The sequence below is a fragment of the Pelodiscus sinensis genome, chromosome 4 (assembly GCF_052426305.1).
Source record: "Pelodiscus sinensis isolate ZL-2025 chromosome 4, ASM5242630v1, whole genome shotgun sequence".
NCBI lineage: Eukaryota > Metazoa > Chordata > Testudines > Trionychidae > Pelodiscus > Pelodiscus sinensis.
The window spans coordinates 132959692-132966951 of NC_143055.1; the positions used below are offsets into that span (position 1 = coordinate 132959692).

The 7260-nt window shown below is 53.7% G+C and overlaps 1 long non-coding RNA gene across 2 annotated transcripts in view; it reads right to left on the minus strand.

Annotated features, from left to right (window-relative positions):
- Positions 1 to 5735, minus strand: part of LOC142829391 (uncharacterized) — an 88364-nt gene extending 82629 nt beyond the window's left edge. For both annotated transcript variants that reach the window (XR_012903783.2, XR_012903782.2), the window contains exon 1: positions 5639 to 5735. This is a non-coding gene — a long non-coding RNA (uncharacterized LOC142829391). The remainder of the gene's footprint in view (positions 1 to 5638) is intronic.
- Positions 5736 to 7260: the final 1525 nt, after the last annotated feature.

A 7260-nucleotide genomic window follows, 5' to 3' on the forward strand; every position in this document is an offset into this window, starting at 1 on the left:
ATTTAAAGCAGGGGTGGAGAACCTCAGGCCAGGGAAAACAATTTATGAAGAACACTAAGGATTTTTTGTTGAGCAAAAAAGAAAAAAAAAAGGTCGCCTGCTGCTTTAATGGCAGCCATTTTTAATTCCGTTGTTCGCCGCCGCACACCTCTGAATGCCTCGTGGCACACCAGTGTGCTGCAGAACACAGTTTAAGAAACATTGGTCTACACTATAGCCTCTTGCACGAAAACATGCAAATGAGGCAAAGAATGGAATATCGCCATGCCTCATTTGCATAATTAGCAAGGCTCGATTTTTGTGCAAGAGGCTTTTGCACAAGAGCTGGTTTTCTTGAAAAAAAAAAAGAGAAGAATGGCTCTTGCACAAGAGGGGGTTTTTGCGCAAAAGCCTCTAGCGCAAAAAACAGTGCCTCATTAATTATGCAAATGAGGCACAGCAATAGTCTCCGCTTCGCCTCATTTGCATATTTTGGCGCAAAACGGGGGCAGTGTAGGCATAGCTGAGAGCTGCCTTGGACTTGTTTAGGGATGTAAAAGTTTAACCAGCTACCCGGTAAGCATTCGCCTTACCTGCATGCTTCCCTGGTATCTGGAGGGCTGGGCCCAGCATGCTCAGCCCTTGCCCACGGTGGCCTAGCTGGTAGGACCCCACCTATGGTGGCCCAGCCAGTCAGAGCAGGCCTCCCCACCCGTGATACGGTGGGCCCAGCCAACCAGAGAAGCTCCCCTTCCCCCCACAAAGGGCCAGTCTGGAAGAACTCTGTGCTCATGGTGGGCTGGCTGGCAAGACACCAGACCTCCATGGGTAAACAATTAAACTGATATAATTTAACAGTTAACATTTTTAATGAGCATTTATGTCCCTAATCATAACACAAACAGCAGTAGTAGATTGGCAAATGCGAGAACGCTGCCAATTTCCAAGTTGCCTTATGAAAAAAAAAACCCTATCCCCAGGACCAAGTGACGGTGACAAGATGTTCCCTGGCAGGATGTGCCAGCCTGTCAGCGAGAATCCTCTAAAGGACGTGACCCTTCAGTCATTTTCCACGCCGTGCGCCAAGCTCTCAAACGCGCCAAGCTCTCAAGACGCTAAACCAAGTGGCCAAGTTTCTGAAGTGTCTGAGCATCGACCGACTCCCGCGGCGAATTCTAGCAGCTCACAGCAAGACAACTCGGTCTCCCCATCTGTGCAGCTCTGCGAGGTACCCTCATTTCTGCTCCCAAGCGTTGGTTAATTGGAGTCTATCGGCAGACTTCACCTGGGTCTGATTGCAGGCGGTAACCGTGACTATGTTCGCTCAAGCCAGAAGGGGGCAGAACTGCACTTCCTTCCTCCTCAGTCAGCAGTGAAGTTCTTCCTCTAGCAGACTTTGGGGAGGGAAGGGGATTAAAATCATTTCCGTCTCCATTGGCCTAACGCGATTCCCTTCCTTTCTGAAGCCCGCTTGCTACCAGAGAGCGGTGCCCAAAACTCGAGGCTGCATTTCTGGACGCTAATTGGAGACATTAGAGAGTCTGTCATGGCTCTGAAGGAGAGATGATCAAGACAAGTGCATTATGCCTCCAGTACAAACAGCAGAGGCAAGCTGGAACCAGCCAAATGGAATTCAATTTTAATAAACATTTAGCTCCTGCATAGAGGGTCATAGGGCGCTCAGAGCCCTTAGGTCCTTAAAGGAACAAAAAACTAGGGTAATAAGCTAAAGGAGGAAGTTTCTCAGGTTCCCTAGTCCGTGTAGCATCATCATGTCTTGTTTAAAAGTTAGATGGCGGGTTTGGAACTACTCACGTGACTAGTTATTTGGAGTGTTATCTAGAATAATACCGATCAGAACTTCTGTCCCATAGATACACTGAATATCAGGACTTCAATGGGAATAATAATCTGCTTAATTATTTTGCGGATTGGGGCCGGAGCAGATAGGAGACAATGCTCCCTCATTTAGATTTTAATAAGGAACAGTAATAAAGAGCACTGTATGTAGTCGAGGAAGGCAAAGTACTGAAGGAATCTGCAAGGGCTAATCCTATTTAACATCCTACTCCATCATGGGGCTGGAGGAATAAACACACTAATGAAATGAACAGAGGAAGCCGAGTTAGGAAGGAGCTGCGAATACCACTCAGGACAGAGAAATAAGAGAACTAGAGAGAAGAGGACATGGGGGCAGAGAAAAAGTGCAGTTCAGCCGGGAACAAAAATCTAATATATAAAGGAGAATGTTTGTGCTCTAATAACTCGGACAATATAGGATCTACCCCAACCAAACTTTGCATGGGATAACCTTTCCTCCAGGAGAAGGTTTTAAGGTACTTTTGGACCCAATCAGGCCCGATCCCAACCTGTAAAAATAAAATATAACCCACCGCACTGTGCTACAGGGGCGGCCCCGCCCACCCTAGGTCACGTGCCCACCGCCTGCGGCCTTAAAGTGCCATCGGGGACTCGCCCCACCCCCACAACGGCTCGGCATCCGTCCTGCCCTCTGTGGCTATGGTTACTAGGTAGTCTAAAACACCCCCCCCCCCCCGCCCAAAATGGCCACACTTGGGGGAGAGCGGGGGGAGGAACCGGCCAGCAGGAGGGCAGGGCTGACCAGGAGTGGGGGGTAGTGGGGCTAGCTAGGGGAGATTGGGGGGGCAGCCAGCAGGAAGCAGGGCTAGTTGGGGACAGTGGGGCTGGCCAGAGGAGATCGGGGGGGGTGGCCAGTGGGAAGCAGAGCTGGAGGGGTGGTGTCAGGGGCAGCGGTGCTGGCCGGGGGAGAGGGTGGCTGGCGGGAGATCGGGAGGAGGAGAACCAGCCGGGCTGGTGGAGGAGGGAGCCAATAGGCCGGCGGGGAGCGGGACCGAGCAACGCCGGGTGACTCCAGCTAATTAATAAATAAATAAATAAAATCCACTCTGACTAACCCAGCTAAGGTAGAGATACTCAAGCATCAGTTCAGTGACAGATACCAGGGAAGCAGCAATACTGAGAGAGCCACGGGCTGGCAGACAGCCGGAGAGATAGGAGTGGGCAATAGCACGTGGCAAGGGGGTGGAGGGGATGGGGGGGGGAAGCGCCTAGCCATTATCAGGCCTCCTACACAAAGGCATGGGGACAGAGCGGGGATAGGTCTGATGCAACTGTCGGTGGACACTCCCACTCCATTACGGTTAATCATTCCCAGAAAGACATTGGCAAACTGGAGGGAGCTTGGGGAACAGCAATAAACCCAACAGAGGGTCTGGAGGGTTGATTGGGAGGGGGGAGGGAAAGCTAAACACACTTAACTCCCTAAAGCTGTGGATGAAAGGAGAGGAATGTGAGACACGCAGGACAAGGAGAGGGGTAATGGGATGAAATTAAGCAAGTAAACCCCAGGTGGAAAATCAGGAGACGCACCGTGACCATGAGACGCATTCAAGGTCTGTCGCGTCCAGGGGCGTTTTATAGCTCGTCTGGAGATTGTTACAAAATACACTTCCTGGTTTGGCAGGAAGATCCAGAGCCCCCCGCCCTGCTCCCTGGCAAACTTCTCTAGTGTCCGTGATTCGGCCGGCTGATTTCTCTGCTTCTCAGCAGCGCTGTATGGTCACTCCTCGCGTCGGACTTCAGGCAAGGGCTGCACTACATTACAGTGAGCACCTATTGTGGCGGTCTCTATGAAGTAGCATCCAAAGGACAACCAGGAGCAGTGACCCATTGTGCTCAACAAGGCACAAGACACACAGCAAAGCAGTTCCTGCCCCCAAAGAACTTACCTTCTAAGGGGGGATCGCTATAGAGCGGCCGATCTAGCTACCTTGCTGTGGGGAATGAAAGGCCGTGCCCCTGAGAGACAGAGTTGAGCAGTCGTCAGTGCCCGAGGTCAATGGAAGACTTGCTCTGTCGGCCTCTCTGGGAACTGGGTAGGAGAACTGCCTGCCCCAGAAGCATCCCTAGTGTCTACATTTGATGTGCTATAGCCCGGTGAGTGGAGACAAGCCCTTAGTTCCCGAGGCAGACAGTGGCAGGGATGCAGCTAGCTTTACTGAGCGGCAAGCCCTCCAGTCGAACAAGAGCCGTTTCCAGACTCCACATCTAGCACCGTTAGGCCCCCCCAGTCTCTCATCCCAACACCCTTGGGAGAGAAGGGCGTGACCCCTCCAACTCGGCACGAGTTGGTTTCTTCCAAACAGCGTCAAGGTGGTTGTTTGATAAACCCACCCCTCTCCCAACTGGCGCATGCCGCAGGCTCTGGCTCACCGGGCCGTAGATATTTGGGCTGGCAGGGGAGCAGCTTGGGAGGTGAGAAGAGCCCAAACTTCAACAGCGGTGGCCGGCCGGTGCCAGCTGCCCGGCTGCAGTGCGGACAGAGCACGGCGAGAGGCGTCCTTGCATGGCGAGGCCCGTTGACCACAGTATCTTCTGAAACACTGGAAGATTCACGCAGCTCTGGTCGGGTCTTGCACTCAATTTTTGTGTTCTTGCATTTCAGTCATTGCTGGGAGGTGGGGTGGGGCTGGGCATGAGGGTTCCCCGGGGAGAGAGGGCAGCCCCAGCCCTCTCTTACCCCAGCAGCTTGGGGCCAGGCGAGGTGCATCTCTCCATGGCCACTGCATCTCCAGGAGGCACAACCAGGAGAGGGGAGCATGTCCCCCAGCTGGGGCCGGTCCCGGTTTGTCTGCCTCCTGCATCCCCCAGCCAGAGCGAGGAAAGCAGCAAACTGTGCACTTTCCCCTCGCTCCCTGAGTAAGCAACGTTCTCTTATTAATTAGGGGGCTGAGGGCCCCAACTTCCCCCTACCAGACACTTATGGGGTGGGAGGCTCAGGGCTCGGGCAGTCCCACATGGGAGCTGCATTCTCAGACAGCACCTTTCACCCACCTGGGGGTTTGGTCTCTTTTCTGTATGGTTTTATGCATCCTTGTGCTAAATATGGGGGGGGGGGGGAGAAGAGCAGAAGGGGAGGGGCAGAACATCAGCCCCTCCCCCCACCAAACCCTTCCCTTGCTTTTAAGTTAAGAGGAAGCTGTATTCAGAACGTGGTGTGCCCAGATCTTGCTGTTCAGGAGACGTTCCTGAACAAAGAGGCAGACACGCTCTCCCCATCTATAGCAGACAGCAGCTAGTCCCTACATGACAAGCAGGCCCAGTGGGTCAGTACCTGGTGGAGTTCCAGGTATACCCAGCGAGAGAATGAGGGTCTTTACTACTGCTCCTAGTTCCTAAAACACACAGAAACACAAGACAACACACCTGCTCCTTCTAGCACGTTACTGCGTCCCCTCATTTAGCACCTGTGGCATCTCCAGTGTACAAACAGCCCAGGCAGCCAGCCACCGCGTGGGAGGTGAAGACAAAAGACTGTTTGTACCCTCAGTGTCTCTGAAGGAGACTCACCGGTCAGTGCCTGTCTCCCAGCGGGTGGGGGCCGCAGGGCAACCGGGTTGTTTTTCTTTCCACAGACATTTTCCTCTGCCTTAAGGTAGACTGGTCACAAGCTGCCACTTGACCCGCTTTTCTGTCTGCTCCTCAGTTTTCTCACACAGGACTCACTGGAGACAGCAGCTAATTACCCTAAAAGGCTGCTAACCAAACTTCTCAGCTTAGGAAAGAGCAAGGCCATTACCCAAAGCTGGTTAAGCCCTTCAGCTCAAACCCAGCTTACCTTCTCAGAGCAGAACCCCAGAGCCAGAGGTCCATCTTGTTGCAAAGCACGCCACAAAACTCCCTTCTTCTTCCAAACGGGGCTTGCCCCAGCTGCCTCACTCAGCTACTCTGGCCAAAACACCTGTTCTAAACAAGGCTCTGTCTCCAAACAGGCTGAGCCCTGGGCCTTAAAGGCACAGAGCAGTGGTCTGTTACAACCCCTCCCTGGACTGTCCTCGGTCTAAACCTGTGTGATCCAGAGACCTTGTCATGGAAATGCCTGTGGCTTGGGAGAAATGAATGATACAACTCCTATTCCTTTCACCGGGGCTAGGATGTTACCGATTCATCGATTTACTCGGGACAGAGACAAGCCAATGCCAAGAGCCCGTGAAAACTCCACCCACCATAGGCACAGGGACTACCTCTAGACTGGCATGATTTTCCGGAAATGCTTTTAACGGAAAAGTTTTGTATTTGCCAGAGCCTCGGGGGGAGTCGTTTTGTATTTCGGGCTGTCGGGGGCGCCCTGCCCTTGAAGGGCCCTTCCTCCCATATGGGCCCCAATTAGCTGCCTCTTAGTCAGAGGGAGGTGGGGACAACTTAGGGAACCCCCGGGGCTGGCTGAGAGGCTAGTTGAAGGCGGGGGGGCTTGGTAGGGCCTGGGGAGATTGTAGGAGACTATCCTAGGGCTGTAAAGCGATTGAAAAACAGGCACGAAGGGGGAGGAGGGAACCCCTCAGCTTTTGGCCCTAGCCTTGACCGAGCTGTAGGAAAGGGGGTCTCTTGGCAATTGTGCGTCACGCCGTTCTTCCCAGCGCGGTTCGTATCACCTCCCCGGAGCGCCTGCCCACCTGCTTACGCGCTGGAGGACGCTAGGGACGTAGCCGAAGCCTTCTCAGTGGTCTCGAATGCAATTTCCTGGCTAACGATGGAAGTTCAAACCACTCCGGCCTCTCCTGCAAGGCTTGTGATAGCGGGGCTGGCAGCGAAACACAGAATGAGCGACTGGGGGCCACTCGTAGCTATTTCTTAAGGGTGTTTTAATAGCAGCAGATTTCTCGTTGTGAAGAAAAGCCAGAAACTGGGACCTGGCCCTCCCCTAAGGGCGGAAAGGAAAAGAACCCCAAAAGCCGGGGGCTTTATGCCAGTCCTTTGAGTCTGGGTGCTATGCGTGTGACTCTTAGAGCATGGGGGCGGGGGTCAGTAAAACTGCCCCTAGCTTGCTGCAGCCCACCTGGGAGTGCCTGGCAGCCCCTGTCGGCGCGCCATAGGCCAGGTTTTGGGTGACCGATGTATCCAGCTCCAGTGATACCCCTGGATTTTAAACGCCTCACGGTTGCAGCCACCTCAGGTTCCAGCCCTCAGCAATGGCAGTGAGAGCTGGGGGGCTGCTTCATGACAGTGGAGGTGGGGGGAAGGAAGGAGAATGCATGCCAGAGAAGAATGTGAGTCAGAGGGGGAGCAGCTAGGGCCAGAGAGCCGTGATGATGGTTCTTTGTTACCGGACGGTCCGAGCATGGGACGTGAGCGTGATGTAAGTGGTTGGTGTGGTGCCAAAAAGGCCTGGCCCAATTGGCCAACACATCTCCTGAGTCAGGCTCTCCAGACTTCAGCAGAGAGCCGAACATAGGAGCCCTC